General features: G+C 37.4%; 1 long non-coding RNA gene across 1 annotated transcript; it reads right to left on the bottom strand.

The window, feature by feature from the left end:
* Positions 1 to 19,885: 19,885 nt before the first annotated feature.
* On the bottom strand, positions 19,886 to 24,047 carry LOC128816926 (uncharacterized). The gene is made up of 3 exons (XR_008440055.1): positions 23,947 to 24,047; positions 21,103 to 21,160; positions 19,886 to 20,152 (listed from the first exon to the last, which is right to left on the bottom strand). It is a non-coding gene; the product is annotated as an uncharacterized LOC128816926 (long non-coding RNA).
* Positions 24,048 to 24,938: the final 891 nt, after the last annotated feature.

Here is a 24,938-nt window from a genome sequence, read left to right as displayed (position 1 = left end):
GCCTTAAAAGATTTAGAAAGGAGTGTTTTAGGATCCCTCTGCAGATTTCCATCTTTCCTAGCTCAGCCTCTGCTGTAAGGCAGGACACTAACACTGACCTTGGAGCTGTTCTGTGTGCATTCCTGACATGCTGCTGGGGAAAGAAAGTTTAGACAACAGCTTCAAGCTCATCTTGAACTCTTCTAAAATGCACTCCAAACTCTCAAGGTTTATTAGCACAGAACAAACCCAATCTGAATCACACATGAGATGATCCTTAACACAGCCTTGAATATGACACAAGAGGAGGCTACAAAATCAGTGATGGGCTTTCTTCTGGTAAAAAAAAAACCAAAAAACAAATATGAAAACGGAAAACTGACATGCCACAGGAAGATAGGAGAACAGCTCCTCAAATCCCATGGCTAAAGAATTAATTGAAACAGGACATAAGGAAATAATACTAGTTCTCCAAAGAGCTGTCCATTAAAACTCTCTTGATAACATTCTAGAGGAGATATCAAACATTAATCTAAGTCTTCTCATATGCATAATGTTTATGAATTTGAAAAGACTTTAAGATGAGTTTTGTTTATCCAAACTCCTTGCTGAACACTTTCAGATGTCCCACCTACTCTTGCACTTTAGAAAATGTATGTGTGCTACTCATTGCCATTATATTTTCAGCACGTCACATTGTTAGTTTTACATCTTAATTGTATGTTTCAGTGAAATAAATCTTTGGGCTCTAAAATTTTCTACTTTTATTCAGTACAGTTTATACCACATCCAATAAGCCTACACGTCAATTTAACATAATGGGATTATAGCAAATTTTGTCATAAATGAGTTAACAATGGCAACACTAGGAATGAAGATGTGAAAGCACTGGATTTAGTACACCTTAGAAACCAGAGTGTTCTCATGGATCTTTGAAAAGTTTGCCCTCTCATCAGCCTGGAACAAGCTAAGCTCATTGCTACAGTGTTTTTACAGCTGCTGTTACCTCTGTCAGTAAGAGCACACTGCTCTCACCTAATGCTACAGCAAGAACTGTGCATGGCTCAGCAATAAAACATGACTAAATGGGGGGTGGGGGAAGGGGCAATCAAAGATTTGGGGTGACTTGTCCTTTTTCAAACCTTCCATCTGTTTAAGCAAGTAACTGGGCCATTAGTCCCACGAGCTAATTGGCATTTGATCCACATGCATCTCTAGCCACAATACAAAGTCTGCAAATTAGACAATAGCCAGAGTCAGGACTGACATGACCCAAGTATTCAGAGTGTAGCTACAACCAGACTGTTGGTCACTGGTCCTGGCTTCTTAAATCCTTTAAGGCTCTTTGAGAAAGCCAGATCAGTTCCAGGATTGGAAACACTTGTGTAGGAGCCATTCACAATTCCTAGGTTTTCTGGCTTTTCCCACAAAAGATACTGAAAAGCTTTTACAGAGGAGGATGGCCCCCGCCCACTTTGATGCAGTAGTGATGTATTTTAGTGAAGGATCAGACAAATTATAACAGGTTGCAAGGGGCAGCACCTCCCCAGACCATCACACCAGTCCTTTTTCCAGGACTACAACATAAAAAGCCATAAGCCATTCACAACCTAATATATGATCTGCTTTGTATCCAGAGGTATCTTGGAGGAGTTAACCTGCCGATCTTTTAATGAGTAAATCAGATTGAACAAATAATTATGTTATAAGCCTTGGCTTTTACTTGGTGTTGAAAATCATATAGTATATAAAAATGGTGAGATCCCGATATTTGATCTGTGTGAAATTATTCTTGCTAAAACCATGAAATGTTGCCAACTCCTTGGCTGCCAGCCACATAAATCAGCTTCTCATACCTCTTCCTATAGGTCAGTCATCATACATGTCTTTAAGACTAACATCCACTTTTTCTCCTGTTTCAGCTTAGTCTATATTGATGTCCTATATGTAAAGTATCAAGAAACTGAAATAGGTGTTGCTTTCAATCCGTTCTGCTTATTCTACATTAGATTTTTGCTTCCTTTTTTAAAATACATAACACTTCTGTAGATCATTTAAATTCTTATTATTTACTTAGTTTCTGGATAAAGTGATCCCTTGGTGTTACTTCCCTGTCTTCAGATTTCTGGTTAGGCTTCATTTATGTATGCAGTGCATTTCAAATGCTGGGATAAAAGCTACAGTAATTGCTAATAACAGGACAAACTTAGTAAATGTAAAGTTACTAAAAGTGCTCTCAGTGTCTTATTATACAAAATCTCTAACAGCAGGCCTGGCAAAAGGACTGACATTTTTGTTCATCTGAATGAAAATTGAAAATAAACTGTACATGAAAATGTTGAACAAGGGAAAACTGCAGAACTAGATACCAAATGGTGATGGGGAAAGTAATTAAGATCAATATGCAATGACTTAAAATCTTTGCTAAACAACACCGCACACCCTAAACCCAGGATTTTCTTCATATATTGCAAAATGTACAAGCCAAATTGGTATTAGGAACTCACACATTTCACACTAAACATACAGTATTTTAATCCTGTACATTAGCTAGTATCATTGATTCAAGCAGCAATATTGTTTGAAGTAGGGTATAAAAGGAGAGAAATAATTCCAGACAGAAAAAGGAAACAATTAATTTCAGTGACTCATTATTGCCTTCCTCTTTATTCAGACACAAAACCTAATATTATTCATAAAGGTGCAAACATGGTAATTTTTCTTCATTTAAATTGGAGCTGAGAGACAAATCATCAGTCCCCATGCGCATGGGAGTGCTGTGACTATTGTCACCTGTGATCCCTGGGAAGAGCTCAGAGGTGCTGGCTGTTGTGCCAGCAGGGGATCTGTGGGTTTGTGCTGGGCGAGGAATAGGAAAAGCAATGACAGTTCCTTGTTGACAGGACTGTGGGGAGCTGGTGCGTGACACTTCTGCAGCTGCTCTGCGCATACAATTACAGCGACTGCTTTTGCCTGCAGTAATCAAAACACATCTGAAATACAAGAACTAAGGTGCCTGTAGTGGTGAATGCATTCACTGCGACACTGAGACTGAGTGTGGAATCAAGGGAGCCTGCATCCAGATGATCAGCATGCTGCACAATTTGTCGAAATATGAACTTGGGTGCTTGAATTTTAATTCAAATGTGATGAAAAATTGTGACCAGAGGAACTTTCTACATCCAGTTAGGAAAAACAGACAAATTCATCCCTTATACAAGATCCCCACAAAATAAACTGGCTTAACATTGGAATCATTCAGATGTCTCTTTTTAGATAAAATGACTACAAACTTAGGGAGTTTATGCATTAGGCTTTTCCAACTGAGATTGGCTAGAGCTCTGGTAATGCATAACACTTTACAGACAGCAGTTAACTTCAATACATACAAAGCTTAAATTTCATTATTTTATTGTATGATGGATTTCACTGAATCATAGCCACTACTTTATCCATGCTGTAGCTATTTTGAGGGAAATAAACATCTCTATTTCTGTTACTAATACACCAGCATACACAAATTCTTATATATGTAAAAGCACTACATGCACACATCTCTTCTTCCATACCCGGAAAAAAAGCAACTAGAACTAGCTAGAGGAAAGTTAATTCAGTTAAATTCACAATAAAAGATCAATACTTTATCTCAGGTTCTGCACACCTTATCATCAACTTCAAAAGCAAACACAATTTTGGCAAGCAATATAATCCAGTACTTTACACTCCTTCTGAGATCTTCATGGCATATAATCTCTTTTTAAAGGATGAGGAAGGAAAACAGAGAGGTGAGATGAGATGCTCAGGACTGCAAAGGAAGTCAGTAGCACGCTAAGGATAGAACCCAGTTGTACTAATGTTTCTAACCCCTGAAATGTTAAATGCAGACATGTAATCCCACCAGAAAAACAGGCAAGCCTCACACTAGTGCCCCTGCTTCAAGCATACATGCCTACTGGGAAGTGCTGGACACTTCTGGTTGCCAGCCAGTAAACTTTCCCCTCCTCAGCGTGAACTCTGATTGTCTGCCAGTTCACTTACCCATGATTATCATTTTTTCTGTCTGATGAGTGTAGAACAATTGCCCCTCGAGCACGGGTTAGCCAGAGCCGGAAGAGCTGCTTTTCTCCAGCCCAGCTGTCGGAGTCTCCATGCAAGATGCTGTGCAAAATGTTGAGTTAAAAGAAAACACGAGTAGGGGGAAAAGAGAGCTCTCTGAGAACCTCCACATGGTTCCTGTTGCTAAGGGAACCACTCCCTTTGTCTGCATAGGTTAGGAATGGCTGCTTCATTTGGAGTCTGTCTCTTAAGTACTGAAAACAGCACAACAATTTCAGAGCGAAAATAAAACGTCCAGAATGTCTTGCAATCTTAGAAAAATGGAACCACCTAGGAATTCTTATATTAAAAGCATCTATTAATAGTTGATTTGGGTGACTCCAAGGAGACTGTAGAACTCATCTGTGCCATCTGATGGGACAATACACTGCTGCACACAGTTTAATTTAGTTATTGTAATCAGTTTTGTGGATGAGGATAGCTGATTACAGAGACAGAGATCAAGAAATCAGGTCCAGTTTACTACAACAAATGGAGAGAGATCAGCAGTAACAAATGTAAGCATTTAACAGGTATTCATGATGAGCGATAGAAGAGAGATGCCTTTACTTACATGGGCTCCTATAAAAATCCAAATCCTTAACTCTGATTTCTGCAGCTTCTCTGCCCTGCTGCCTCTCTATCCCCAGACCCAGCACTGGCTGTGTTTGTGAACCCCCAAATATTTGAGAATCTACCTTCTGTACAGGCCCATTGGGCTCAGTCCAGTTCAGCACATGGAGTCAGGAACCCCTGCTTCTTATCTTACCCTCCATGGTATTAAGGTATAGACTAGGATGTGTACTTTGGTATAAACATGATTTCACTGTGAGTCTGAGGCCCTAAAACATGAAGAGCTGATAGAAATTGTCAGGAAGGTTGGTGCATGGGAACAGAAATCCCCTGAGTCTAACCTCAAACATTTTGTGTGCATGAAGAAAATCAGCATCTTTCTGAATATACAGTACAATATGCATTGCACAGCACAATCACATGCCTGCTTTCTCTCAGCTGGTGTCAAAGCCAAAGCACCCCAAAATACTGTCAACGCAATTTTTTTTCCTGTGAATTTACCTGTTTTAATACTCTAGTATTATGGGGTAGAAATGGTCAAAGACAGATCCAGATACAAATTTTCAAGCGTAGACTTCTTTAAGATTCTTAACATATCTAGAGAACAATCAGGGAAATTAATTACATTATATTTGAATAAATAGACAAAAGTTCAAAATCTTAGATGATGGGCTTCCGTATGGAAAGCAGAATTTTCTTTTTCCACCAGAGAGCAGCTGTGAGTGCCTGGAACAGTGAAGGGGGTCAGTTCAGTCTTACAGTAAAGAGCTGAGCTTCACTTAATGCAAGGTAGCTGCTGAGGAAAATCAGTGCCAGTGCTCTGTTTTCCAGGGAGCTGAACTTTTTTCCCTTCAGCCAGATTAGAGTATAATCTTAGAGAACACCAGAGATGCTCTTAGAGAACACTAGTCAGATAAGAGTAATAAGATGTCTTTGCTCACATACCCCAGTCCAGCACTGACTCTTTGACATGAAGAATTCAGTTGTCACATCATTGCACATGTTGAATTGTATTTGCAGCATATGAGATGCAATGCCCTCCTGTGCTCCTCTCACCCCAGTGAGTCAAATAAAGCAGTCAGAATTGCTTTGTAGAGAGGTCTTTCTGATCTTCTTTTGAAAAGATTAGGAGATTAGAGAGTGCAACCCAGACTTCAGTTTAGGGACATTAGAAAGCAACTGTTAATGGGTTTCCATCCATCATTTTTATCAAGGAACATTTAATTGGAAACCAGTTTAAAAGTCTGTGATTATATGTATTATTTTCCTTTCAGGGGATTAATTTGAATTGCTCAATCCTGCTGTGTATGTATACACACAAACACACTCATCCCATTTTCTCCTGCTTATGGATAGACTGATGTCAAGGCAAATGCAAATAAAAGATCTTGGGATTCTCTGCAGCCTCAGCAAGGGAGACAATGGGTTTTATGACTGAACTGAAGTTTCTGCCAATACTTTACCCACTTTCTTCTGCAGCTTGCAACCCATGGAATCTTCTTCAGTGTAATAACAATGACAAGAGCAAACCCATGCATGTTCAGAGCATTCAAAGTTGATTCCTACCATAATAAAATTCTTTAATGTCACAGATCAATGCTTAGTAAGTCTAAGAACGCATTTTATGTAAACCTTTTACAAGTGTTTGGATATATAATACTATCATTAATACAAGAGCATTCTGCTGATTACTCCCATTTTGTCACTTCATGATAAAAAGACATGGGGAGCAAATTCAGATCACATTTGTGAAAGAGTCAGGGACAGCACCAGTGTAGCCTCCTGCATTACTACACAATGTTAGCCCCCAAAAAAGCCAAAATAAAACAAAATACCAATGTTTTCCCCCTTATTTTAACAAAGATAGGTATTTTCTCTGTTTAATAGAGATTTTAGCGTCCTATACAGGACATTTACTATTTTCCCATTATTACAAAAGCAATACATTTTTTTCAGACTGGCAGTGAGGCTCAGATTTGATGATGACAATGCGAATTTACAAGAAGTGAAACTCTACTCAGGAACCCTTTTTCAGGGAAATCTTGAACTGTATCTAATACAATAAATCCCATCTTCTGAACTGAAAAATAAACTGCAGTAAGTACTGATGTCCTAAAGAGCCTGACCTTGTTATGCTAATCCAAAGTATTAAGAATAGTCAGAAAAGGAATTCATTAGTGGCTTCTTGAATCAACTGCTTTTTGTCCCAAATGTGAACATATCTCCACAGTCAGAAATTACCTACACAGTGTGATTGAAGCTTATTTATTTACTTACATATAATAAGCAACTGAACAGCTTGCAGCGCATGAAGTGAGGCTATGGAAAAGTACATTACAGTGCTCCTGCTTCAGGGCCCTCTCAGTCAGAATTTCAGTATATGTGCCTATTTTCTGTTCATCATTCAGGTAAAAACATTGAAACCCTATTCCCTCAGTCCACTTAGTGAGCAAGAAAAGATTGCCTGCCTTATATAAAATGGCTTAGGAGGAATTTTTAAAACAAATATTTACAAAGCTCTAAAAATATTATCTTGTTTTGTTAAGGTTAAGTGTGTAAGCACTGTACCTGTTACAAATATACCTCTTGTTATGCAGTGGAAGAGAGAAGGCAGATGGAGCTGTTGATAGCCTCAGTGACAATAGTGCAACATGCAGTTGCACAGGAACCAGTATTCACCTTATAAGGAGAATTTTTCATATTCCTCAATTTTTTTTTTCAGTCTCAAGTTAGAATTAAAATTCCGACATGAGAAATTTTCCATAGGAGGGTCATATTTAAAAGACCCTCTATATAAAAAAACCCCTTTACTTTGAATGAACTGACATGGATTTAAATGACCTGTGAGAGTATGTGTACGGTTGTATGTGCATGTATAAGGTTTCTTGTCCACTTTTGAGAGCCCAGACTCCCATCCCTCGTGGCAGTCTGCCAAACAGGCCAGGAACGTGAAGAAACTTGACTTTCTGGCACTGTTCCATGTGAGATGCCGGGGAGCTGAGAGCTGGGAAAAGCGGGTGAGCTGGCAGCAAACCAAGAACATTTCCATCAAAAATTTCATTGGAATAGACATTTTCATGCAACGTGTTAGGTTTTGGTGAACTGGCATTAGCTGAGAGAAAAATGTTCCACTGGAAAGTTTCCAGTTTGTCCTAGTGCTAAGATCTTGATGCTTGGACCTCGTATATTTCATTCAACTGAAAAATAGATTTTTATTTCCTGGTGTCATGCACGGAGACAGAATGTAGTTTACTGTAGTACTGATTGTCTAAAATAATTTCTCCTGATACTGTAAAAAGAAGCTTTATTTTGCCATCTGCAGTGAGTGCTGCTATCTCATGACTCTGTGATTTTTTGCCATCTCCCCATCCCTCTTTATCTCATCTAAATGGATCACAAGAAGGAATGTCAGCAGGCGAGGGACTCAGTTGTGAGAGCACCACTTTGTACTCAGAGACAGATTTAAATAACTATGTCTTGAACAAGATTTCCATCTTACTTTCTATATTAGCCTCAGTAGGAAAAATAGTACATCCCCACCGTGAAGTGTTATTGAAATTCATAAATATGGATTATAACAATAAACCTGGTACAGTTCTAAGAAATGTATAAAATATAGTAGCTTCAACTACTAAACTGCAGAAAAGTAAAGTATTTAACATTATATTGAGTACAGATGGCACAAAAATTGTGGCAGAAAACTGAAGTAGGGAAGGCTACAGGACTGGATGAATAGTCAACTCTATATTGAATGCAATGCACACATTTGATTTCACAGATTCTTTGACACAAAAAAAGTGTATGCAATATATATAATTTAGTTCATCTCATTCAAGCTGCATGTGTGACAATTCTGAGCTTATTGGAAAACTTGAACAAAATTCAGCTTTGTCACTGATGGGATACAACAAAGCTGGGCCAATTCCATGTGCTCAGCTTTTGAACCTGCCTCTCAGAACACTTATTCATATTGTACCCCATTCAGGAAGTGATCTCACTGGAAAATCTGAGCAAAGCATAGGACAGATTCCAGATTCAAAAAGCTAAGGAATGTTCTTTCCCCCCCTGCCACTTCATCCTCTTTTAAATGAATTTAGTCCTTGTGAAAATAATTGGATCAACAGCCCTAAGGACCAGGGCTCTTGTGGACACACAAGGACACATTTCCACTGTCCTCATTTCACATAAATGAATGTTCACTCTGAGCTCCATGTTTAACTTCCCATCTTGAGCATCATAGGACTTCACCCAAAACGAGTGCAGAGATAAGCACAGGATTCTTCAGCCTGAGAATAAATAACTTTATAATCACAAATAATCATGCAGTAATTCACCCTGTAATCTTTTGAGTTCTCAATAGCAGAAACGAAAGCGAAACCAATTTTCAACTGAGCTGTAATACATAATTGTTAATACTGGTACTGTAACAGTATCCTTTGGTCACTAGCTCTCTCGATTTTAAATATGGGCACCAAATTTGAGCTAAACCCAGCATTAAACACATACCTATAGGATTTCTATCTTGCTTTTCCTTACTGGTAATGAAAGAAGCATTAATGCAGTTAAAAAGTGTCGTGCAAGCTTGAGCTCGGTAAGTAGACTATATCCAAATCCTAGACATTGTACAGCATGTCTTAAGGAAGCCTCTGGGCATTCCAGGAGCTTCATGTGGCAGAGTTAATTCAACTCCGTGCCTCCATTTTACTCCTCAGAATTTCTTCTTCTGTTTGGAAGAGTAATCCCCCCCATTTTCAAACATATGAAAATTCTTCATCTCCATTTCAAGTTGCTGTCAATATTTCCAGGCTGTGTAACCACTTTTCTCAAGTGAAATTGGCAAAATTGACCCAAATAATGAATTAATTTTTCAGCAGAAGAAAATATAAAGTATTCCAAGCCTGCTGAAATTTATGTGAAACTATGAAAAAAAGTATGTGCACAGAATTAGCAATGCAAAAGTCAGACCTGTGGATACATGTTAGTTGATATCTCAAAACAGCTAAAGAACTCCAGCTGGTGTTTCCTGCCTCTACCTGACAATGATGCACATTTTCCACCTCCTCTGATAAGAGCTTCAGTTTTATCTCTGCTGTTTATTTCTGTTCTTTAGAAAATACAGATTCAGAAAGTTCTGCCACCCACTTGCAGCAAATTTAAATATCTAAACAAGAGTGAAGTTCAGTGATAGCACTGTGAGTGAAGCTGCTGAAGCATAATTATTCTCTTTACCATGAGCAAGTCTCTCATTCTGTGTGTAAGTTTGCACATAGAGGTAGACACACATACATTCAGATTAAATTTACTGTACTATGCTTGATTTGTCTTCACTGTAACTACTTTCTGTGCCATCACTGAAGGCATTTCCAAGGTATATATTTGCTCTGACACCTCTAGATATCATCATGTTCTCTCGTGCCCTTGAATGAGATTGACTCACTTCCATTTCTTCTGTTGCTGTGACAAAATAAACAGTAGCCACAAAGCTGTCAAAGAATTGGATTTCTTCTGTCTGCTTTTAATCCTTTTATCTATATACCCGAATTAGCTTGTTCTATCATCCAAGTCATATTCATATTTTACAACAACTCTTGCCCAATATTTTGCAGAAACTTATACCTGGCCCTTGTGTTACTTTCACCTTTATTAAGCCAGAAAAAAGAGCAAAATAAACCTGACTGACTACGTTTAATGCAGCAGCCATGACAAATTGCTCAGAAGTAAGAGTTTCAGAGAAGCAGGCCTTCTGGGGGTACTCCCGTCATCGAGCACACACAGGTAATACTCCTTTCTGTGTCTCATAAAGCAGAAAGAACTCCTAAAATTGAACTTCACCCACTCCAATCAAAATGCCACTCAACTGCTGATTGAAATATCCTTCATTCAAATCAGAGTGAGTGGCTTTAATGGCTACCCAAAAGGCTGTCAAATTAAATAAGAAACAAAATGCAAATAAATTAGCATTCCTAGCTACTGATATGCTATAAATATTTATGAGGAAAAAAAGATGCTGTAATTTCAAATGATACCACAGGCCTATTTTGTACAAACAGTTAAAACAGTTATACATGCAATACTGTACTTTGCAATTTTTTTCCATTTCACATCACCGTAATCACCTAATAAATATTTAAATGGACCCATTTGCTGTAACTATAAAAGAACCGTGTAAACTTGTTGTCATCTAGACACATAAGCCGCAGTGGAGTCAATGAATTTCAACAGTCACTTAATATTGCAAGCCACAAGCTACCTTAAACCTGCCAGCAACTGTCTGCCAGGAAGCTACTGTAGCACCATGGCTACCTCCTCCAACCCAGGACACGAGATTCATTATGAATGCTAGCATTGCTACTCTAATTAGGCCTGGGAGAGGTTTAACAACCATGCTACAGTCTTGCTGCTGACAAATATAAAAATAAAGCCTTGTTCAAATTAGCAATGTGAAGTGAGAAGGCCTAGAAGCAGCAACTGTCTGACCAGTAGTGAAACAGTTCTAATCTATAGTGAGGTTATTTTGCTTCATAAACTGCTAGTATGTTACCTGCAGGAGGTCTCCCTGTAAAATGAATTATAGTAAGCTATATGTGATAATTAACCGTGCATTAGCAAATATCTTGAAACAGGGGGGCTCTGTTTTCTCTGTATTTTGACTAATAAAAGCATGAATTTGTTCAACAAATGATCATTTAGGTTGTGGAATGCTAAGCATATTGGAAGAACACAGTAAGCAATAGAATATTGTAGGTGGACTAACAGTTTCCTTACAAAAACAGGCTGTTTAATAGGCTGGCTCCATACTACGTTATTCACAGTACTAAAAACCACAGTGTTGGGAAGACAAATACAATATACATTTAAAATAATATAAACCTTGTACTCATATTTACTTTTAAAATGCCATGGATGTGACAATAAAAAAAAATCCATAAGCAAACGTTTATCTCAGAAAGAGAAAATCCCAAATGACTCTTTCCAGAATGTAAACAGATAGTGAGGCAATTGGTATGGTCATCTTCTCTAGAGGAGAGAAAAATGTGGCTGAGTTTAAAATGTGAATCATATTAATGTGAAGCAAGGCAAAAAAAAAAAAAAAAAAAAAAAAAAAAAAAAAAAAAAAAAAAAAAAGAATTATGTATAGTGTTTAACACAATAAAAATAAAGTGGTGCTATAATTTTTTAAGCTTCAAAAGCATCTTATGAAAACATATCTAACTATAATGCTTTATAGAGCTGTGGCTGTACCAGCTCCCTCTTGGCTGTGAATCAGAGGTCAGAGCCACTGCAGCAGACACAGATTGACAGTCTGTGCCTCTTTATTCATACCATATGGACTGGAGCCCAAGATTCCAAACATCACACACCAAATTTCGTTTAACTACAGGTAATCTATCAGCTTTAGCCAGGCTCCATGTAGTAATGACTCATTATAGGATTTGACTGTATCATGGGTGGATACCCAGCCCCAGTGTCATGGGGATGAAGCACATGTAAAAAGAGAAGTTATTGGACAGTTCATAAAGATCAGCATTCAGAAATCTCTCAAAATATTGAATATCTTTAAAACATCAGAAGTGTTCTCTAAATATAAGACAAAGCCAAGCTCAGCTGTACCTCTGAGCTGTATGTGTCCATTTCCTTCTCCCAGCACAGCTCTCACCTGCCCTGTACCAAACTACACACCCCAGTGCCAGGTCTGTCCCCGCAGCACTGAAATAACTCCCTGATTTCTGAGGCAGGGAGCTCCCAGTGAGATACCAGAGCTCTGAACATGCAGCAGACATTCAGTCTGAGAGCATGGCAGGATACTCACATGGTCTGGAGACAACCACAGGGCTGGGACTGCAGCCTCCTGTGCCACACAGTCACCAGCAAGAACGCTCCTCACCAGCTTCCTGCAGCCTTACTTCTGAACATCCATTTAGTTCAGTCAAAGGATATTGGCTTGGTGTTGGCTTTCTAATATCTGTTTAAATTATTTTGGGGATATTTCTAATATCTGTTTAAACTATTTTGCAATCAAATTACAAAAGATGGGTCAAGAACACATTGCTGAGGAAGCATACAGAAAGTAAATAGGCATTCTTCTTGCAGAAAATGTTCTATGAAGTAAAAAAGTTCCCACAAATTAATGGCAAGCACATGGCTACAAGTTATTTCTTCTACTTCACTACCGAAAGATAAGAAATTATAAAACAAAATTTTCATTCCTCCAAGCTAGTATAGAGATATGTCTCAAGTTTGTAAGCACCAATCATCTGGTAACGGAGGATGAGTTTGAGATTCTGTTTTCCCCTCAATCTCCAGCATAAGCATGTTTGCCTTATGTTCATAAGCAATTTAAGTATATTAAGTTTTAATGTATCTCCCTCTCAACAACATGATTTTTCCCTCTAAGTAAGGGCATTAGATAATTTTAACCATCATAATCTGAAAGTGACCACATGTATCCATACTGTTGCAGTTAATGAAGTTTGAAAATCCAGTGACACTTTTAAAATTTGCTTTTCAAAGAGAAAACCAAACCCTTAAATGTTTTTACCATTGCACTAACCTTCAGCTCTCTAAGGTAAATGAGAACTTAGAAAGTAGTGTGCTGTATTTTCTTAGTTGAATTATATTTATAGACTTCCAGGCAGAGGGTAAGATTGCCCCCTTTTGGAATTTTTCAGAGTAACAGTCCAAATAAAGAATTGGGTGCAAAGCATTCCTAATCCCTACTCAAGATATGCATCTCATCAGGGATTATTTCTGCTTCATGCTGTTGTGTTCTCATGTTACTGTGTATGTGGCTTCACATTTCTTATTAAAGCAACAGGCACGAAAGAATTCAACTGCCCTTGCCAGCAACCACAAAGGCACAAAATCTGAAGTCAGATAAAGGTAAACATATGGAACATTCCAAGGAATGCAGTAGTAAAGATGGAACATATAGCTGAATTCTCCCCTTCTCTGCTCTGTAGGACAAGCTTTACAGACAGTAATTTGTAACTACAGTGTCCCATAAAGCAGCATTCTCTGATAAAATTCACAGAGACTGTAGCATTCTAAATAAGAAATGGAATGACTTAAGTGCTGGAAACAATCAGGACAGTTCTTCTGATCCCAGATTTAATTTAACAGCAAATTCATGCTTGGTGTACTGATCTAGTGGTTGGGCTTTTTTTTTTTTTTTTTTTAATTGTCAGCTTTAATGCCTAAATTGTGGTCATTAATCAAGTAAATTACTCCTTTAAAGAGATTGTTCATGAGCACAGGCAGACCATGCACAATAACCTGGAGTCTGAATGGATATCTGTATTTTCATTAAAATTTTATTTTTATTATTATGGTGCCATAATGCCAAATATATAAATAATTTGTTACTGAAAACGATGCAGGTTAGTTCTTTTAAATAGTTCATAATTAGTATTATTTGCAAATGAACATCATTGGTCTGTTACTTGACCTGCATCTTCTTCTAGTTTTAGAAAGCTTGTCTTTATATAATGCACAATTAATTGCATTAATTTGCATATTTTTGTTTCAAAACTTATTTCCCAGGGATGATACCTTTAAAGCTCTTTCAATTACCAAATTCCATTCATTCTCATATGAACCTGGTGGTTTAAAATTAGAAAAGAGTTTCATCTAAAGAAATATATTAGTATAGCTTCGACTAGAAGTGGTTCAACAGCCAGCTCCCCAAACATGGAGAGATCTCCAAATGGAGGCAGACTGATAGACTGACATGAACCAGCAATAAGATAGAAATCAGGGAGCATTAGTGGGAGCTACACTGATGTATCTCATCATAGCTGGAACAAGATGTCTGCTCAAGCAAAGTAAGAAGGACAGGCTGTCAGTGCACCACATCAGACATGGAGGAAAATAGAATATTTAAGGTGTGCAATTCTCTGAAAATCTCATTGCCCAAATTGTGTGGGCAGTATTAAATAACTCCATCCCATTCATCTGTTCCAGTCACAGATTCTATGGAATACAACATTTAGTTTTCCATTCTATTACAATCAAATGATATCACCAAAGGCTATTGTCTTCCAATAATTCAAGTATAGTTCAGTGAACTAAACCAAGATTACAGTAGTTCATAGGAAACAGAATACTTGAGTGTCACTACTGATTTTGAGCCCTACAGGACAATACTATTGAGCACTATTCATGTGGATGCTATAAAAACGTCACTGTGCCAATAAACTTCAAAGCAAGTGCCTCAGGAATAAATCATGTCACTCATATTTCAGTTTTTAAAAATTTTAAAAGCCATCAGTAACATTTTTTCTTGTGGTTAATATTTTAATATTCTTAATCTCTGAGATACCAAACTTTTAAGAGTGATGAAAACAATCCTTATCCCTTACATATGTTTTATCTTTTCTTCATGGTGAGTAGATTATCACAATAAAGAAGATTAGGCATTGCAAACTTTTATGTCTCCATAAAGAAGCTGAAGTCCCAGGTTTACTGAGTGGAACTCAGAGTAAAAACCACTATTACACATAAAGCACCAAGTGTAACAAGATGAACCGCAATGTAACTTTCCAGACTGTTTGCCCAAGCTGTTTCATGCCCTGTGTATTTCTGTTGAGGGAAAGTGAGAGCTTAAGTTGAATTATGTCCTTGCTGCTTTCAAAATACTTTAAACAGTTATTCAGACTGTAGCCAGTGTGTCATGCATTCCAATACAGAATATAAGGATCTGTGTATTTAGTATCACTGTAAGACTTAGAGTTTTCCTCTCAGTGCTATGGAGTTAATCATAAGGAAGGAATGCACATTCTGATCATGTTAATTAGCTCAGTGAATATGACTTCTAAAGGGATCACTTAATTAGTCCTCAAGGATGATGAAAACCATTTTATTAAGAGAAATGCTTGGTTTCCTTTACTGACACATTCATTGGACCAAAAGGCTGTCATTAAGTAGTCTGTAGCTGTCTTGATATCTATATATGGACAATGAAACCACTGCAGAAGACACACTGTAGATTTAATAACCATATTTTATAGCCACTGAAAAATATGAGGATAAGGATAGAAGCAGAATAGTCACTTATGCTTTCAGAAAATATAAATTTGAACTTCTTAAGGCATAATTTTTTACATATAAATGACATGAATCAGTGCACTGGATTGCTGAGCTTAATTCTGTGCTTTTATTTCACTTCTTTGCCCTTAATGAAGGACACAAAGAAGCAATGCCAACTGATATAGAGTTTTGATCATGGTTGCAAAAGTGCTTAAAAAAATTGTCAAATGCAATAAACTTTTTAACTGCTCCCTTAGGTTAAGGAAAAATGCCTCTGGGCTTGACCATGGCTCAGAAATTTTTAGGATATGTTCTTATCTTTGCCATATTTGATTTAGATTCATCTCATTGTGCCACCAAGTCCCTTTTTATGGAGTGGGGACTCAACATAGCCAAGGTCTTAATTCAGTTATTTTGCTTGGGTGGGAGGTTGGCCAAACATCCCCACCTACTGCTTCTATGAGGTTTTCTCTGCTCATTCTTCCAAAAACATGAGAAACAAGTTCCACCTGGTAAATAAACTGTGGTCTTCACTCCTTTTCTGTGCTCTACGGAGGCGTGGAAGGCATTGCACTTGGAACACATCCAGCTTCACTGCACAGCAGTTGTCAGAAAAACAGTGCTACTTGTAGGACAGGTAAGAATTTTTTTCCTTTTTAGAAGGAAAAAAAAATACCACTGCATCTTTAGGAATCCCTTCTGGAACCTGACTGAAGCACGTGCATGGGCTGATACAACGCCACAGAATCTGAGCATTTATAACAAAGAATGATTTGAAAACAAACTCTTTGTGAGTGTAGGAGAGAATGCTTATTATGTGCTTCCATAATCACATCTTTCATCCAAAATTAGAATATGTTGAATAAATCCCAAAACAATTAAGGACTTCTCTAGAGCAATTCCCACACTTCCCAATTGTTCTTCAGGCAGCTTAAAGGCCATGTAGCTCAGAATCTGATGTAGGCTGCAGAATGTTTCCATCTGACCTTCTGATGAGTTTCCACTTTGTTTTTTCAAAGTTGAAAACAGAGGATCTACTACTGGACTCATGAATACATCCAAATGCTGGAGACTGGGTATAAGAGATATCATAAAAGGATCGAAAGCTGTGTTTTAAATACAAAACTTTCTTGTGTCTATTAAACATCAAAACAGCTACTTGCCTGTATTTTTTCCAATATTCCCTGTATTTTTTTAATACCACTTAAAGAAGTCTAACAGTGTTTGCAACAAATCATATAATCAGCTGGGCCATTTAAGCAGTACATTTGGGTTGCAAAGCAGAAATTCTGCATAAGTGGGTGGGGAACATAGTAGAACAACATTTTTGCTTGTTTTTTTTTTGATAAACCATTGGGAAGTTTCACACTGATTCACCAATGGCTTACAGTTGATAAAATATTGTTCACCTAAAAATAAACTAAGCTAAAATGTAGCTCTAACTATATGAAAAAACAAATTTACAATCAGTGTTTTCTTATCCTTGTCCTGCCACACATCAAAGCAGTGCTGGCTAATACTGAGCCACACAAGCACTGGAGGCTGAAACAGTCAGAAGCATAAGAATGTTTCTCCAAGTTTAGTGAAAGTCTGTCATTTATGCCAGAATCACACACAAACACATTTAGAAGTATCATTACCCTGGCAATTCAAATGATCTCACACACCTGAATCCTGTTTTCAAAAATAGTGCCTTGAAAATGTAATACTTTTCATAATAAATGGATCTTTTCAAAGAGAATGAAACCTAAGCCCCCCTATTTCTTAGAGAGAAATCATAATCCAGATACATAGATTTTAGTATTAAAATGGAGAAATTAATTAGCTGTGTGATTTCAAAATACTTGATCTCCCAATCAAATATTCCACAAAGGTTTTTTCTGCCAATATCTATCTAATCTTTGCTTTCATGGAGGATCTGGATGTTTTTTTGATAGCTTCAGATTAAAATAAACCTTAAAAAAAAAGAGCAAACCCCAAAACTATGAGGGAACACTAGATGAAAAATTGTTTCTAGCTTTGATAGTCTCAGTTCTGTAACAAACAAAGCTTTAAAGTCTCTGAAATGTTTTTACAAGGTACATTCAGTTGCACATGGAACACTGGAACTGGAGGTAAACACATCACCAAATTTGGCACCTATAGAAAGACTTTCCCTCCCTAACAGAGGTACTGAAAGGGCATTGACAAACATTAGAAAGAGCAAAGAAACAGGGAAAGAATGGGTTTAAATTGTGGATAGAGCTTAGTTAATCTACTCAGTTGTGAGTTTAACCCTATCTGATCATCATTACTGATATTTCTTTTTTTGATAAATGCAGAGGCCACGAGAACACTATTGCAATGATAAACAACAATAGAACTTGCATTCAAAAGATTAGCAATTCCCAATTCCTTCACCTTAGAGAGTAATTAGTTTTCTACATCAAGTATTATTGAGTTTATGACTAACACAAAATTAACACAGTTGTTGTAAAAAGCTTTTTATATGTACTCCACAGTTTCACTGAATGCATTGACTTGTTCTATAGGTACACACTGAAAAAACAGTTTAGGGTTCAACAAGAATTTTGCATGGACTAAACTCTGCAAAATATCCTAAATATAGCTAACAGGTAAAGTTTAATATTATTTTATATAGGAACTTTTTCAGTCATAAATCCGTGGGGAAAATTGTTGTCACTAAAACAAAAATCTGTCTTATTTTATGGGAAGACCAAAAAGACTTAAAAAGAGCTGTACTTTTTGGATTTCACAGTAGAAGTACCAAAACCAATTTGATTTTAGGGGAAAGGATTTCTAGTCAGTCCTAATAATAGGGAAATTTCTCTGTCATCATTCAGTTTGGCTGAACAAGAAGTCCTCAATTTATTCTATAAATGCAGAAAGTACTTGTAAGAACCTATATTTACAACATCTAATAGCATCATCCGCTAAGTCTACATCAGGAAAGCTGCAGGAACAATAAAGGCAAGAAGTGCAAGAGAGGACCTGTTGAGATTAGCAGAGTAATTGGACATGCCGTCACATTGAAAACAAAGGAAATGGGTATGAATTCCTCAGTGAATTACTGGCTACCCTTCTGTCATTGCTTATATTGAGCTCAGTAGAAAGGTTTAGGTAAGTGCTGTGGAAACTGTTTAGTTACATGAATCACTCTTTATCTAGAGCCTCTGACAAGAGACAGTCAAATCAAAGTCTTTCAGAGAAGACATCCATGCAAACTTATATCCCTCTTTTTCACTTCCAAAAGGCATCTTAATCAGTTTGTGAAACATGAAAAAAGTCTAGCCTGTTGCAGTACCACATAAATGTTGTAAAAACCTGAAGTGCTGTTGCTATAGAAGGCACACGAGCTTTGAATCTGCTGCTAATAAACAGTGCTTGGAAAACATACTGAGAAGTGATTGCAGGTTAATAACCAGGTTTCAGAAATTCCAAAGGCTACTCTTTTATTCCATGTGTCATAGCAGTTTGAGTGTGCAGTACAGTGCAATGTAATCTTAATTAGCTTCCTTAATCTTCATTGGTTGGAGTTGATTGGTTCTTTTCAAAACTGGTCCCCTAAAGTTCTTGATAACTCCCAAAATTACTTTTTCTTTTGTTATCACGAACACACCCAACTACACACACACACACCCAACCTCTACATTTTTGTAGAGAACCAAAGGAAATAAGAAATTTTCCTTAAAAATAAACCCCAGTTTGTCTTGGACTATCATAAACTCTATGCATACTCATTCCAGGTTGCCAGTTTTTAGTACTGGCTTTGCTCATGTGTAAATCCAGGTAAATTATTGCTATTAACACCCTCCCATAAACTGACTCTTGAAGAAAACTGTAGAAATATAAACAGTTTCATAAATAGAAATTATGGACACCCAGTCTTAAATACGATGATTACTGGCTTATAAGTATGTCCCATTAAAAGGTATTGACCTCATAGTATATAGTATCAGTATCAGTATCATCACCATCATAGTATCAGTATATACTCAGTTTAAAACAGTAGCATTTACTTGGAAGGCATAACAAAAGGCATATTTGTTTTCTCCCCAACAAATAATTCAAATTCCATTCTTCATATAAAATATTCTACATATTCAGAGAACAGCAAAGAAAAAATCTGCTCATGCATCACATTAAATGAAATGCAATTTTTATTCTTCAAAGATGAAAAGTGATGTCTAGAAATGCATGTGGTATTCTGCTCATCAGGTAAGTGAACTGTCTAAGAAATTATTTGAGAATACTTACATACAGTGACTCCAGTGTGCTTTGCCCCTTTCTACTTCTGCTGTTATTCAAGCCTCAGCTGAAACAAACCATCTTTGACAGTTTGCATTTCCTCAGAGCTGCTCTGTCTGTCTGCAATTCCTGAGATGGACACTCTTCCAATAATTTATATCCCTATCAGAGTTCTCCTGCTCCCCAAGCAGAGGCAGCACAGTCGCTCTGTCATCTCCCACTTGCTGAGCTTCTGCAGCAAAGAAACAATAGAGGGGAAACCGACAACTGATAGTGTCCAACTGCTCAAGGAAAAGCAACCTGAGACCAGAACGTAACACATTAGATGGTAAGAGTAGACTGAAATGTGTCATCTGTCCTCCAGTGGCATTTTGAACCCTCAGAAAAACTGTAAAATACTGACAGTAAGCTTGGGAGGGAACAACAATGCTGGAAAAAGATTTTAAAGCAATCATTCTCATGAATATAATGGTATTCAAAAAGCAGATGTTCCTTTAAAATGAAATTATATCTTAATAAAAGGAAAAATTCTCAATTCCTCTTTACCAGGACAGCAGCAAAGGCTGCAATACTTCTGACAGATTCTATGTTCCCTTCAATAAGTTAAATGACACTGTTAATATTAGCACTATCACATTGACAATTATGTTGCAAGAGAATTAAAAGCAGTGTAACTATTTAAATAATAAAATTTCTGTTTTGAAGAAATAACAAGAAATAATTCTGATATTCTGATGAAGGGCCATCTTTTTAACAGTCTCTTAAATTTATTCTAGTGTATGAGCTACCTTAATTACAATAACTTCTGTGGTGAAACAAGTGAACAGATGAATTGTAACATGAATCTTCAAGGCAAGCTCTCCATCAAAGAGGCCTCCTCCTCAATATTCAGTTATATGAATCAATAATCATTCCCACAAGCCTACGTATTCAAACAGCGGTAAATTTCATTCTATGTACAGGAGTTCACAGAAATTTTATCAGATAGTACTGAGGTTAAGAAAGCATTCAATTTGGATGGACAGTTTGGATTAGAGTTTAAATCTCCATTGGAACATAATTAATGCACTAACATCTATTAATAACCACAAAAACTGCTAGAAGAGGCAGTTCTGTTACTACTTTTTGAGAGTTCAGTAAAACTCATTTTTATAGACAGGACTAAACATTTCTAACACTTACTTTACAGCCTCCTCTGGGATGGTATATACTGCTGCCAACTCGACACCACTTCCTGACACTTTAGAGAAAAAAGAAAGAAATATTAAGCACGATGGCAGAAGAAAAGTTTAAGTGCCTTGATTAATGTTTCTGCATTGGAATCTGGCTGAAATAACACAGTTTTTATAAGAGGGTATTACCTTTTTGAATTGAAATCAATGAGTTGGGATTTCTGCCCCCCACTCTTGTTGTAGAATGCACAGAATCAGAATCTTGACATTTGGATCATTTGTATTATTGGGAGGAAATAATAACTTAAAGACGGGAAACACATAAGGATATAAATTCAACAATGTCAGTACATTCTCAAGAAAATATTCCTATCTAATAGTCCCCAAACACAGTGCTCAAGTGCCAGAAGTCCTTTAGGACATAAAGTGAAGATATTAAGCAGCTAGAATCACTTAATACCATGACCTCATTCACATGGCAGTGTTGGAGAGCAAGGAGACAAAATAATTATGGTCACAAGGGTTTAAGTGTGACCTTCTATGGAAAAGTCTTGCCAGTGACAGGCTGTTTTCATCCCCTGGATACATAATAGGCAAAAGGGAGAAGGAAGGAGAAAGGAACCTGGTGGAAATGTCACTGTATCCCTTGTTTGAATGAAAGATTTTCTGGTGCAATCCAAAGAGAACCTATTTTGCTATAAATCTTTATTTCTTATGCCTCATGCAAATAACTGATAGAAGACAAACCATTTCACAGCATAGGTAAAGAAAAGCCTCCCACAGTCGAGCTATTTACAACTCTTAATAGAGCAGATCTTGGCATGCTAGAAATGCAGCATGTATAGCTGGAAGAAGTAACGGAACATGCTGCATCTTCTATTTCAGGGGGAAGGCAAAAAGCAAAAAGGAGACTGAAGTAGTTGCCTCTTGGAGACTCTTTTAGAAAGCAACAAAGTTCAGGCACACTCCAAATTGTGCTCAAGGCCCAGGGCAAAGGTCTTGGTCAGTGCACCTCACAGGAATTGCAGTAGAATATGCAATAAGTGAAGTCTTGAGAGCCCCAGCTGAAGCCTTTTCTAGATTTTTTTTGTCAAAGCACTCCCAAACTTTCCCCATCATCAAGGGTAAGTCATACTGCTGTCATCATATGAGGGGAAGGTCAATTAATATTTTCACACTTAGACTAGAATTATTTATTAAGAAGTTCACAAGGTTCTTGAGACCTTCAGCCAAAGAAGTTGAAAAAAACATATTCAGATTAATTTTAGCAATAGCCCACAGATAAAACTTGTAAAAATGTCAAGTCTAACTTTCAGGAGTGATTCAGTCAGATTAGGCATATAAATCACTTGGATGCATCTGAAATTTGTGCTTGAGACAAAGCCAATTTAAGGAAAGAATATATAATCAAGCTTTTCTTAAACAAGCACTAAGTAATGTAACTAGGTTAGAAAATAACAGAGATGTGAATATTGTTTCTTAAAAATCTAGAAGGGATTGCTATGGTAGGATTTCCTAGGACTTTATGCAATTGTCAGAAGAAAAGGAATGAGGCTAATTTTAAAGCAGCTGCTGTTTACAATGTCCTCCTTTAGATCTCCACTTCTAAATCCTAGCCCACAGTGCAGCAGAGACCCTCTGCTGACACAAGAAAATTTTTGAGTCAGTATTTTCCTTCCCAATCTTTCAGCTGACCTAAGCAGCTCCTAACACTTGCCAGCTAAGATGACTCAACACTACAGTTAGATAACATTTTTTTAATTTCTTCCTGAAGTTCAAATAATACAAACAATCTTTCACTCCCTTCAAGATCAAACATCAGCAGAAAACTTTCAGCTCCCTGCTTCTCTGAAGCACCAATTACTTGCAGCTTTACTAAGGCTCAGACAAGAATGAGTCAGACATTGACATCCAAAGAAAGCAATGTCCTGCTGAGTCTATCACTATACAGGAAAACTCAGACAGAAATTCCAGGCTCCCATGCCTTTGACATCCAACTGTATGCTTAAACAAAGCTGAGTTTTCCCTTTCTGGTCCTTCTGGAAGTCTACCAGCTGCAGCAGGCAATCCAGAACTGCTTTGCTGGGTACCAGACCAGACTCATTTACTCTTTTCATTAACCCTGGAGGCACAGTTTCTCAGGGCTCATTCAACTCCTCATATTCTCCAAATACAGTTATCAGAATTAGGGAGACATTAAACCTACTGGGATAAGACCAAAATAGACATTCTCAATTTTCTGAGTTGTTGTATATGTCCAAATGAAGGAAAATAAGTTCTGCCAGAGTTTTGGCAGATGTCCAATATTCTGGACCTGATCAACACCCACAGAGAATCTTCCACAGATTCAAAGTGGAATTACTGAAATATGCATGAAGCAAGTTTATATTATCAATTTCACCAGTCCCACATTATCCTAGTTTGTGCCAAGGTGAATGTCAGCCACTGAATACCTGCAGCATAACCTTATTCAGGAGTGTATTACCAACATTATGAAATCCCAAATCAATCCAACTGGGATATTTTCCCTGCCAATAAGAGCAATGATGTTTTTGTTTAGAATATCTGATCTTTCCAATTCAGGAGCAACTTGATTCTACTTCAGAGACGGGGAAATCAAGTCACAGGAAAGGTACTGGCTACATAAAAGTACCCAGTAGCTCAGTGGCTTAAGGCTGGATTAGCATCTGAATATTTGGATTTGCCACCCAGATCATCACTAACCACCCTCTCTAGCAAGCTGCCAGCCTCCCACTGTCCCACACCAGTTACAACTTCATCCCCAGTGGAGAAGCTCAAGCCCAGCAGCTTGAGCACAATACAATAGCTGTGTGTACCTTCCATAGGCACTTACTGACTGCAGGGGCATCTGAGCAGGGCTGGCTATTTCTGGCTGGTATTCCCAACTCCAGCTGAGCAGATTCTGGAGAGTTCATCTGACAGCACTGGCTCAGAACAAGGCTGACACAGACACACAACACAAACAGGAAGAAATGGAGAGAGAGACTGGGTGTCATTGATAAAAGATTGTATGTTTACTAGGCTAATAAATACAGTGTCTGCACATTCCTGTAGGTGTGTGGAAATCTCATTTAACAATGTCACATTCCTGAAGAGTGCAGCTGGCATAATGCAGATAATGCACTTTAAATAAAGCAGGCATTACCTTGTCATTTTGTAAATTAGGCTGCAGCAGACTTAAGAGAGGGAAAAGGTAATCCCATGGAATGCCTTCACTTCTGATGCTGGTTTAGCCACCATCATTCCTGTCAAGCCAAACTAATTGTTTTGTTTTTGTGGGCTCCTAGGGAATAACACACTTACAAATTTGGAAAAAATAACAACATTGACTGTGGTGACTTTTGATCAATCACCACCTAGCTGGGAATGTCAGACCTATTAAGTGTCCCTTCTTTGCCAAAAATTAATGAACCAAAAATAAGTACCAGAGTTTGGAACCAGCTCTGTCTCAGCTGTATTCAATGCCACAGTCACACTGGAAGATAGGGAAAGGGAAAAAAAGGAGTGAAAGAAGAAAGCAAAGGATAGTAATAATTGCAGCATGTTTTCTTTTTCTTCATTATTAAGTATGAGCAACTACTAGAACTCATAGTGGCCAAAGTGAAGATGGGTTATTTTCAATTTTATTGATCAAAGATTCAAAGAGATTAAAATTTAGAAATGAACAATAAATAGCTCTTCTTGTCCATCATTTCACATACACATGGAGTTGAACAGAAGAAGTCAGCCAAATGAACCAGCTTTTCATAAAACCAAATGCCAACCCCAAACTTCTGAAGCACTACAAATTAAGCTGTAGTTTTCCTTCAAGTTTTTAATTTTTTA

This window comes from Vidua macroura, chromosome 19 (assembly GCF_024509145.1).
Source record: "Vidua macroura isolate BioBank_ID:100142 chromosome 19, ASM2450914v1, whole genome shotgun sequence".
Classification (NCBI taxonomy): Eukaryota; Metazoa; Chordata; class Aves; order Passeriformes; family Viduidae; genus Vidua; species Vidua macroura.
Note: the sequence above shows the minus strand (reverse complement) of the source record. Positions and strands in the feature narration are given on the sequence as shown.